This window comes from Phalangium opilio, unplaced genomic scaffold (assembly GCF_054372755.1).
Source record: "Phalangium opilio isolate 3A_F unplaced genomic scaffold, DU_Popi_V2 ptg000037l_1, whole genome shotgun sequence".
Lineage (NCBI taxonomy): Eukaryota > Metazoa > Arthropoda > Arachnida > Opiliones > Phalangiidae > Phalangium > Phalangium opilio.
In genome coordinates this window covers 781,470-793,366 of record NW_028324160.1, presented here as the reverse complement: position 1 = coordinate 793,366, position 11,897 = coordinate 781,470, and the positions used below count along the sequence as shown (strand labels likewise).

The following is an 11,897-nucleotide window of genomic DNA, read 5'->3' as shown; positions in this document are numbered from 1 at the left end:
TTCACGCTAAAATAGCTGACTTAATTAGAGGAGCAACAAGGCAAAGAAATGAGAAGAGCGGGAGAAGAAATGTAGGATGCCAAAACTTACGTTGCATGCTATACGGGGCTGCAAAATCCAAAAAAGTTATTGTGATTAAAAAGGTAATCAAAAGTAAAGCCTAAAAGTGGAAACCATAAATCTTCCCCTGCAAGGATGGCTAAATCTGTGACAAAAGACATTGACTGTTCCAATAAATTCGCCGTAAGTCCTAAACTTAAAGTGTCATTGACATCCGCTGTATCAAGAAAGTGGTTAGCCGAGGAAAATATGACATCGAAATCAGGCAGGGTAATTAAGGGGAAGGCTTTAAACGACTTTTACTACGATTAAAAAAGGCTGTTGTGATAAACCATTGCAATAATTTGTGATAGAACTTTCTTATTTTGAAAAACTAAAGCTACTGTGAAACAAAACAAAACCAAAAATATTAAAAATGCAGAATAAAGTTAATATTTCAAATGATCATAAGTGTTTTATTTATCACACACATCTAATCCCACTTTTCGGTAAGATGCCTCAGAATTTTGGGATGTGTTGGCGCATCCCTTAATTAACAAGGCCCTTCGTACACTACTATAGTTCACACTTGTTAGTTTTCCCGCAGTACCGTACTTCATTTGGCTAAATAAAGTTTCTACTGCTGATCCATTTATCCTAACGGAATAAAGGTATCTTGATGGATGCCGCGCCGAAAAATCTTCCACGTACCCAATGAAGCAATAAATACGTATTCTTAAAAGCTCAAAGGTTTGCCAAGCAAGAAACTTGGGATTATTGGTCAGTTTTTCCTCGTCTGCAATTCTTTCTGTTGCCCAATCTTCAAAATATTTTAACTCATTTATCTTAGACTTTATGGGTGGAGAATCTACATTATACACGCGATTTTTGGATAGCAAGCCGTCTTCAAAAATATCATGACAAGCCTTTAAATAGTGAAAGTAAGCCTTTACGCTTGGTTTTTCTGTCGGCACATTTTCAAACAACGGATTTGCGTAATTAAAAAGCTCCCCCAGATTTTCTTTTTGCTGCATAATTATAGCATTTGTTACGTTAAGTTTTGTCCAAGAATCACGGTCCGCGTAAGATTGTTGCAGACCCTTAACTTGAACCAATTCGTGACAATCCCTTCGAGAATCTTCCCTTTTTTCATGTCAATAATTTCTTCCCAACCGAACTTGACATTATTTTTAGTAAAGTCCCTTGTGCCCTCAATCTGGGATTGATTAAGGGCGTTGATCATATTTATAAGTTGGTGATTCGGGCATACTACCCAATAAATCCAGGCTCCTTGAACACAAAATTTTTCAAGCTTTACATTAAACTTAAAATTATACGACCCATCTTCATTCTTGGAAGGTGCTTGTGCTTTCTTGAATCTCAAAGTTTGTCTTAAACTAGACATATTACTACTTCCACCGTCGCAAACAAGAATCCCAATTTCCAGATGCACGGAATGAAATGCAAAAACCGTCTTCTTGAGGGTACTTGTAATTTCTGCATGTGTAATAGGCTTGGCAAACATAAAATAGGGGCCGATGATATCAAATGCAGTGGTAGTACATCTCCAAGGATATTGCAAGGCGTTTTCAGCTTCTAAAACGTCAGAAAGGCTTTTCACTTTATATAAATCTTCCAATGATGCATACTCATTTTGATCCATTGCCGCACCAACAAACTCTCCGTTCTTAGAGTTCCACATTAATTTGCCAATAATTTTCACCTCATCGAAAATAAGCGCTCCATCTTTTGGTGGATTCTGATATTCAGGCTGGTTTTGTAAAACTGGTCAAACCGTTTAGATTCCTTTTTAAGGTGTACAAGTCAATTCCTGGCTTGCTTTCTATTTTCCGCACTTTGGTTCTTACAGTGTGGACACTAGGTAATTGCAGTACATCAAAGGAAGCAAGAGCTTCATACGCAGCAGGTGAGCGAGAATATACACTGAGGGCAATTCTGTATGTTAGGGGACTCCATCTGTTGCTATGAGATCCAGTTGTACATTTCTAGATCATTCATGAAATAATTTGGTGATTTAGCTTTAGTATTCAGCTCCTAAGCCTTCTTTAACGCTACCCCCCATAATCCTATTTTTTTTCTTGGCTTCTTCGAAGATTTCCTCCAAATCTTTCTTTCCTTTTAAATTAATTTCCGTAACAATATTTTCCATTTGTTTACTTTGATCTTCGCTTAATTGTAGGCTTGTCTCTATTAGCTTCTTTTCTAGACTATTTACTTTATGAAATAACGTTGATCGTCTCTGCCTAATGTTTGTAAATCGCTTTTACTTGGATCTCGGACTCAAAACCCCAATCCGACATCTAGACTCAACCGATTGCCTTTTTAATTTAGTTGTGGGAGTGACTTGCTCTTTCTTCTTCTTGAAAGATGTCAAATATCGGTTTAAAGCACTGCAATTTGAACACTGGTAAAGTTTGCTTTTAATCTTCTCCTTTGCGGCATTTAGTGGAGGGACAAACCATGCCAAACAATCCAATGACTGATATCGCTCAAACGGATAAAGAAACATTTGCATGTTTTTGGTGTTATCCATCCCACCCGCTACTTCCTATAAAAAATTGTTTCTTGGTGAATAAACAAAAATTTTAACTGGTATATTTGTTAACACATGCCTTAGGTATTCCAGTGCAAAAAACGTAGTTTTCAGCCAAAGACGCCATGGCCTTAAGGACCACATCCAAATTAAGAGTTTCGTTTTCGAAATTTTAAAAATTATCTTCCACCACCATTTTGAAGAGCGTCAAAACTGATAGTTTTCCTTTTCTAGAAAACAATAATCGTCGTGGTACATCATGATAAGTTGTGACTGGTAGTAATCCATGTTCAAGTGAGACATCCAAGTATTCCAAATGACCGTCCTGGGTTTTCAGTCTTCTTATAGAGAGACCGGCTATATAATATTATTAAAGTAAAACACAACAAATAGGATATCAGAGACTCATGCCGTACATGAATCCACTATGCTTTGTTTACCTATGAATTGGTTAACGGCTAACAAGACTGGATGATGTAGAGCTTCAAAAGCTTCTATTTTTTGATTTAAGCTCTTGATTCGGCACTCATAAATGTCACCTTGGAAACAAATATCAAAATTGCCTAATGCTTCTGATAATATTCATTATAATAATATTTATTTCGCTACCTCCATTGGACGTTTCTTAAGAAGTTTCAGGTGTCAAAAGATTCGGTGTCAGTTTTTCTGGACTTTCTTCTAATATAAGTCTTTTTACCTCTCCGAGTGACGTATGTCACGGAGAGGTTCTAATTTCGACGTGTCTGTGTGTCTGTCTGTCTGTTGTTACACCCACGTGACCGCGTTCGCAGTTTGCAAATCGGAGCAAACGTGTTCTCAATTTCCGGAAATTGCATTACACTTACAGGCTATTACTCCATTGCCTGTCTAACATCACCAGCCTCTGGTCTTTGTCCATCCCACATGGACACCAGTCTGTACACACTGGCTTCTAATCACAATCATCTGCTGCTCTTTCTCCATCCCACATGGACACCAGTCTGTACACACTGGCTTCTAATCACCACCATCTTCTGGTCTTTGTCCATCCCACATGGACACCAGTCTGTACACCTGGCTTCTAATGAGATCCACACCATCTTCTAGTCTTTGTCCATCCCACATGGACTGTCTGTACACTCTGGTTTCTACACACCACCATCTTCTGGTCATTGTTTTTGTCCATCCCACATGGACACCAGTCTGCACACCTGGCTTCTACTCCATCATCATCGTTAAGGTTAAGACATACGCGGCGATCGGCCAGGGTTACGAGAAACGTCCGGCCTCCCTAAGGTGGGGCTTCCACCAAAGGTTCACGCAATTGCGCTGTTCTTATCCATAGCTGCGATTCGAAACCTTTATATACTACCTATTTTAGTAAGGCGAAGCAACCGGCGTATGCTTCATTTCAAACGCCAATATTAGTCAAGTCTCTCAAGAATGTTTAATTGTTCTTTTTTAAAACGATGTAACGTTCAATAAGGCGAATAACTAACGAAGAAAATAATAAATATTAATTATATTTATTTTAATATTTAAGATAATCTTGTTTCTCAATTCAAAATTAATACGGAAAGAATTAAAAAGCAGCCTATGTTTTTGTCCGTGTGTGTCCGTCCGTTGCTACAGTAGTGCGCTGCGTTAGAAGTTCGTTTTGTTTTGATGTGTAAAGAAATCCTACAGAACCATAATATTCCCTTTATCCTTAATATAAAGTTAATATGTGGAAATATGTTTCGTAATTATGATGCATTTAGTACTTTTGTAGCTTTAAAGCTCTATTTCATTTTGATATTCCAAAGATTTTTTTAAATATTATTATTTAAAATGGATGTTTATATATTACTTAAGCTATACTAGATCTGTTTATAGCATAATCCTTTCTAAGGTGAATACAAGCACAACGTTACTATGTTGGTCAAATGAACTTTTGTTTTTCAATAGGCCTAGTGAACCAAAAAGTAAACGCTTGGTTTTCGTTTCTGTAATGCAGAGACATTAACGGTTCAGAGTGAGCCGAAAGTTAAATACACTTTTAAATAATTAGGCTTAAATCTGGGCCGCGTTCAGCAGAGCCCAGCGCTGTGAACAGTGTCCTACACAACGGGATTTTGTTTATGAATTATGACGTCTTGGTGCTCAGCGCTGAGCTAGCGCGGTCTTCAAAGAAAATAGTCGGCTGTTTGGATAACGTGACGTAAAACGCGTAGTTCTCAGCTTGGCGAAAAAACCATGGAGGAATTAATACAAATAGCTTGATGATTCTGATGGGACTATAGCTATTTAATTGGCGTGAAATCAGTTGATCACGCGAGAATTTTAAGAGATATGTTAGTTTCTAATTTTAATTATAAAAGTTGTTATCTATCTCTATAAATATGTTATCATACAATTTTTGTTAAGCCTTGGTACCTTGCACGCTTTATTGCGCTAGCGTCATTTATAAAACGCGTATGACCGGAGAAAAGCTATGACGACAGAGCTCACCGGTAAACATTTCCAAAATCCGCTGTCTTTTTTGGTGAGCTCTGCTGAACGCAGCCCAGACCAGTGAAAGGTCTGATCGTAATCGGATTATAGCTTCGTGTTTTGTTGCTTTTTATGATGCGCATTTACTTTCAGTCTGTGTAGCCACAAATAAGCTTTGGTGTTATGTAACGTTAACAGTCATGTTGACTAAGAAAATAGTTGAGGTGAAACGAGAGGATAGTGTTTACACGGCAACCCTGTTGTGAATATGGCTTTGAACATAGAGGGCATACAGTTGAGGAGTAGAAAATTGGGGTAATATCCCTCCAAAGTTTTATCTCTTCATTTCCCGTTTTTCCCCCATCGGATGATTTTAATGTGTACAAGTATATCATTATTGGATGTAAAATGCCGTCTGATTTACAGTATATTTGCTATGCTATTTGTATACTGCTGTAATATTTCATAAATTTTAACTTAAGAAACATTTCCATATCTGTGTAAATAAGTTTGTAAGTAGTCGTCTTGACTCGGAGAGGTAATATTTTGGTTTTCCCAACTTGTTTATACATAATTTAATATTTGAAATTTTGTTCATTTCTTCCCATTTTTCACGTGAAATGTGAAATCCGAAAATCTCCGTTTGAGTCTCAGCATTGGAAAAGAATTTTCTAACTGTTTGTGTTTGAACCACTCCATATTCTTGTTTTAAGCCTTTTCCATTTGGCTCTAACGTTACTATAAGTCACTTCATACAAAGGCATGTTCAACAAATTTGCGCGTATCTTTGAACATTAACAAAGTATTACATTGCGTCTGTTGATTTTTTGTTTTCATAGCGTCCAGCTGCGCTTGAGTTTTTTTCGTGGCATTTCAAGGTTTAATATTTGATGAAATTAAACTAGAGAACAGAAATTAGCTATGTGCTTCTGACCCTACTCAATTCAACGGCCATGTTTCCAGACCAAATATTACACAAACGCGATAATTCAAGGACTGCCAAGACTCTGGGAACTACTTCTTTTGAGCCCATTAACGCATGTACCTGTACTACGGCCCACGAACGCAAGCATCCGCGAAGAGGGGAAAAATTTAAAAGTGCAGTAGTGTACGCCGGTAATTAGGCGCGAGGGGTTAGTGTTGTAACGAGTAAATGGCATAAAAATGGATAAAATACCTGACCTAATTGCCGAGTTAAATGAGAAATCTAAGCTAGAAGTGCACATTTTAAAAAACCAATCTAGGAATGATATAAATGCAAGATTAATAACTTCAAATGATTTCAATTTAAAAGTAGGGTTAGCTGCAATGCTTACCCTTGCCGTAAGCAATAAGTCACTCCTTAAATACTTCAAACTAGTCAGTGATGCTAATCTCAAACATAAGTTTATTGAACAAAACGCTATCCTTGGATCTGAAACTGATCTTGAACAAATATTTAACTTCTACATGGCTGCAACATACAGGTAAGATTATGTCTAGATTTGAATATTTTCCTAGCCAGAATCACAGAAACCATTGATATATTTTACAAAGAAAGGTTTTCTCAAGAATGTCAACTGGATAAGAGCAAAGAACAGACAGCTGGACAACAAAATGCAGCTTTGAGAAAGGAAAATCTAAATTCTTTAATTAGAATTAGTGGAGGAACCTTAGAACAGCTTCGCAAAATTTCAAATGCACAAATGAGAAACCCTAGGTTGCGAGACGTTACAAAAAGAAATCACGATAGTGTCTTTCGTTTAACATTAGCCATTAAATGACACAAGAAGAAAAAGATAAGAGAGATTTACCAGTGGAATTGGTGGAACGGGACAGAGGCGGCATAGTTTATCCAAAGAAGGGTTTTTACCCATATGTTATGGAGCTGAATGACACCATTAGGATGCATGCAACAAAAGATGGATTTATGAAACACGGGAAAAATTTGATTAAGGTATGATTGATTAAAACATTTTTGTTCTATATGATTTTTGGTCAAAGTGAAATTGTCTATTTACAGACTTGTGTTGCAGCTGTGAAGCTAAACCGTAACATCGAAAAATGGTATTTGGAGGGAATTGGTAGCCTTAATCCTGAAGACAGGCTTTATAATGACGCAATAAGCTTATGCTTCAATTTTTGGACAAGAAAATTAACTCATTGCAGGATTCAAGAATTTTTCTTGGTTTACGCAAGGGGTTTGTATTTGGGAGGACAAACACTCAGAGATAAATTATACCAATTTGCGAAGAAATCCCAATTTAAGGTCGAGCTAAAGCCAACTAGGGAAGGGGGGAGGGTTTTTCATATGCCTTTAGTTTCTGCTCATCCCAAGCAAGTGTTTCAAATAAAAAATTTCAAGACTTTACAAACCGAAAGACAACATTTCAAAGATTACAACAAAATTGTGAAAAACTTTTATTTTTGAAATTACATTAAGTTAAATGACATTAAATTTAAAGTTACTAATTCCAATATATCTTGTCTTTGCGTCGTTTAAATTGCATAAAAGTTTGCATACACGCGCATTTACACCTACGCTAGTGGTTAATCGAGACACTTTTGCAAAATGTCAATTATGTAACTAATTAAGCGAATAAATTAATTTAATTAGTGACTTAATTAGTTAAATAATTGGCATTTTCCAAAACTGTCTGGATTAACCATTAGCGTAGGTGTAAATGCGCGTGTATGCAAAATTTTATGCAATTTAAACGACGGAAAGACAAGATATATTGGAATTAGTAGCTTTAAATTTAATGTCATTTAACTTAATGTAATTTAAAAATACAAGTTTTTTACAATTTTGTTGTAATCTTTGAAATGTGGTCTTTCGGTTTGTAAAGTCTTGAAATTTTTTAATTGAAACACTTGCTTGGAAATGAGCAGAAACTAAAGGCATATGAACAACCCCTCCCCTTCCCATGTTGGCTTTAGCTCGACCTTAAACAAAATGCCAAGATAACCGAGGGTTCCAAGAAAAACAGCGAGAGTCCACAGCCAGATTTAAAAAAAAAAAGAAAAAAGATGGTAAGGCAAGGAAGGAAGAAGTAAAACATGCAGCTAAAGATAAGAAAGAAGCAGCTAAAGATAAGAAAGAAGCAGCTAAAGCAAAGAAAGAAGCAGCTAAAGCAAAGAAAGAAGCAGAAAAAGCAAAGAAAGAAGCAGAAAAAGAGTCAAAGAAAGAAGCGACAAAGATCAAGAGAGAAGCTGCAAGAGTCAATAAAGAAGTGGCGAAGGCCAAGAGAGAGGTTACACAGTCTAAGAAAACGAAGTCCAAACCAAAAACCATTTCACAAGCAAAATTAAACATACAAGAATCTCTGTATTTCCAAAATCAAGAAGAGTCAACATGTGATATTATTAGTCATTCCCCTCAGTCTTTAAAATCTAAATGTGATAACAATAGAATAGCTGTATCTCCTTCAAAACCTGTTAGTTCAAATTACTTCATTAGTCCCATATCTATTCAGAGATATCCTAGATTCAGTACAAATAGCAACGTTTCTGTTATGAGAATCCTTTTTAGCGACAGCTGTGATATTGATTGAAATTTCTCAAATTTTGAGGTCATGTGTTAATTTTATTTAACAAAATAAAAACTTGTTACAAACATTTAGACTGACAAATGTAATAAGCATTTAACAAAAAATTTAAATCTCTTTTTGAGCTAAGCACATTTTTTCGCCTCTATACCCACTATTACAAACATTTCCACTGACAACATTTTGAATCACGTGTACTGATTTTTGGGCTGGAGTGTAATTCAATCCACTTATTCTACTCCCTGTGGCGTACTTTACCTGGGAGAATAACGGACTGGTAGGTGGCGCTGGACTGGGGTTTTGTACATCAGTGGGAAGATCATAGTTCGGGACGTCTAACGCGGGAGCCCTTCGTGGTTGTAGCAGTTGAACGCGATTTCTTCGTAAGGTTCTACCTTGGTTCGTCTTGACTACGTAGGACCGTGGTTGGTCGTGCTGAACGACGACTGTGGCAGGGTTCCAGATTTTCTCGTTATTTTCATATATGAAGACTGAGTCGCCCGGATGGAGTTGAGATTGGAGCTTAGTGTGGCGATCATAGTTTTCTTTGGCCTTGGCTTGATAACGCTGAAGCTTTGACATGACTTCTTCAGGCGGGACGGTGTGGGGAAGAAGGTGAGCTTCTACGATAGGCAGTGTTGAGCGTAGAGTTCTGCCTAACATCATCTGGGCTGGTGAAAATCCTAATTGTGGATTTTTAGAATTGCGAAAATCTAGAAGTGCTAAGTGAGCATCTTGACCACTATGCTTGGCTTTCTTCAGTAGCTTCTTGACGGTTTGGATTGTGCGCTCCGCTAACCCATTGGACTGAGGGTATCGGGGACTTGACGTGACGTGCTGGAATGCCCATTCTTTGACAAACTTTGCGAAGTCGGCTGACGAATACTGTGGTCCATTGTCAGATATTACGGTGTCGGGGATTCCGTAACGTGAGAATAGATCTTTGAGCTTGAGGATCACTCCTGTACTCGTTGTGTCTGTTACTCTGACAACTTCAAAATATTTGGAGTAGTAGTCAACACATACCAGATAATCCTTGTCATCGTAGTGAAACATGTCCGTGCCGACTTTGGACCAAGGTCTGGACGGTATTTCATGGTGAACCAATGGTTCTTTCTGATTGGCATTGCGGTGGCGCAAGCAGGTAGGACATGACTGAACTAATGCTTGTATCTCACGAACCATTCCTGGCTAGTAGACAGCTTCTTTGGCTAGGCCCACTGTGCGTTCTTCACCTAGGTGGCTTTGGTGAGCGAGCTTCATGACGTACTGACGCAACGTATAGGGAACGACTATTTGCTGACCCTTTAATATGATTCCTTCAACTTGGCTAAGTTCTGGCAGTACAGATAGCATTTTCTTGACCTCTTTAGGTACCGTATGGAGTTTTGCGGGACGACCATGTCTCATATATTTCATAAGTAGCGTCAGGTTTTCGTCTTTTCTTGTTTCTTCCGCGAACTGAGCTCTTCGAGCTGGTGACATTGGAAACTGGGCTACTATACTGTGTACTTGGACGTCTTCTCTAGCCTGTAGGTCTTCAATTTCTCGAGGATCAAGAGCAGGGTATGCTCGTGACAAAGTATCAGCGACTTTGAGATTCTTTCCCGGCGTGTACATGACAGAGATCTTGTATTTCTGAGTTCGTAGTAACAAACGTTGTAGTCTTGGTGGCGCGGTGACTAGCGGTTTCTTAAAAATGGCTTCAAGGGGTTTGTGGTCTGATTCCACCAATATCACACGTCCGTAGGTGAATTGGTTAAACCTTTCTAATCCCACAACAATAGCCAACAATTCTTTTTCAATTTGGGAGTAGCGCTTTTCAGTATCTGTCATTGCCTTAGACATGTACGCAACAGGGCGTTCGTCTTGTAATAGAACTCCCCCTAGGCCTGACTGAGAGGCATCGACTGATAGCTTGACGGGCTTGCGTATATTAAAATACTGGAGAGTTGGTAATTCGGCTATTACATTTTTCAGATCTTGCAAGACCACATCATGATTGGCATCCCATACCCATGCAGAGGTATCTTTTAGCAAAAGGGGATAGAAGAAAAAAGGGTGGCTCTGGGGGATCGTCCTAGCTTAAACCATAGATGTCTTGTAATCTGCAGAGCTGAAGCGTTTCCCCTCTCCCCCTACCCGGGACAGCCAATAAGAGGTAGCCGGAACTAACGCTGACGTCATTTCTGTCTTTATTATTTTTTTTTATTTATTTGTTTAAGAAAGTAGTTCATGGCTTTTTTTCAGTCATCTTATGATCGTCTGCTACGGCAGACGTGTTCCTTGCGCGTTTTATAATCCTAGGCTTAGCTTAGCAAGTTTAGAATTTTATTATTAAAAAATGAATGGGATAATTGGGATTGAACCGATTGATGGAAATAACGAAGCTCACCGTTTAAAGGAGGCTGCCAATTCTGACGACTTTTTCAAAAACAATAATAAAAGAAAAAGGCTACTAGATTCTATGTGGAACAATGGTAGTTTGAATGAATTGTTGGAAGGTATGAATTCGCAATATGATGTATTTTATTCGACACACGAAGATGCCGCTCGTGGGGGCTATACAATGTTCTTGCATTCCTGGAGTAAATGGATTTATGAACTAATTAATCGAGAAGGGGGCCTGATCCTGTTCTGCAATACGATAATGAATGTCAATCTGAACTGTTGAATGTTATCCACTGGATCGGTTGGAAGGTGGTTGACAAAAGAGCTAGAGGAAAGCGACTCAAAGATTTAGAAGAAAATGTAGAAAATAAGATTGACAAAGTATTCTCAACTAAACGACCGTATGATTTTGACATTAGCCTTGACCAAGTGAAAAAAGTTAAGCTACGCCATTTAAAGACTGATCGTCTTTACTCGATGAATAGAATTGTTGGTGGGGTCATGGGGGAAATCTGGAAGTTAAATAAAGGTTTCATTCAAACTGAAAAGAGACTAAAAGGAGGTAAAATGCGTTTGACGCCAAAACAACATCAAGAAGCCCTTTCATTATATGAAATTGCGCTATCAATTCGAAATTTTGAACAATTGAAAGAAGACATTCCAGCAGCCTTAAAGCAGATAAACAATGGTGGTTTGTTTATTGCAAATATCACCTTAATACCGTACAGTCGCGATCAAAAGTTTCCGGCCGTTTTCATTCGGTCGCCATTTTTTTTCTATAATAGCTAGAGCGACGAGTAAGACGTTTTTTGAGAGGCTGAACCCTTGAAAACCCGATGCCATCGAAATTAATAGAAAATCTTGAAAAGAGCACGAGCAACACATGAATGTGTAAATTATCGCAAAATGACGTCACGAAATATTTCTTCGAATTT

The 11,897-nt window shown here is 38.0% G+C and overlaps 1 long non-coding RNA gene across 1 annotated transcript; it reads left to right on the top strand.

Annotated features, from left to right (window-relative positions):
- The first annotated feature begins 10,624 nt into the window (after positions 1-10,624).
- LOC149682859 (uncharacterized) lies at positions 10,625-11,682 on the top strand. Its single transcript, XR_016384196.1, has 2 exons — positions 10,625-11,051; positions 11,118-11,682. It is a non-coding gene; the product is annotated as an uncharacterized LOC149682859 (long non-coding RNA).
- The last annotated feature ends 215 nt before the right edge of the window (positions 11,683-11,897 follow it).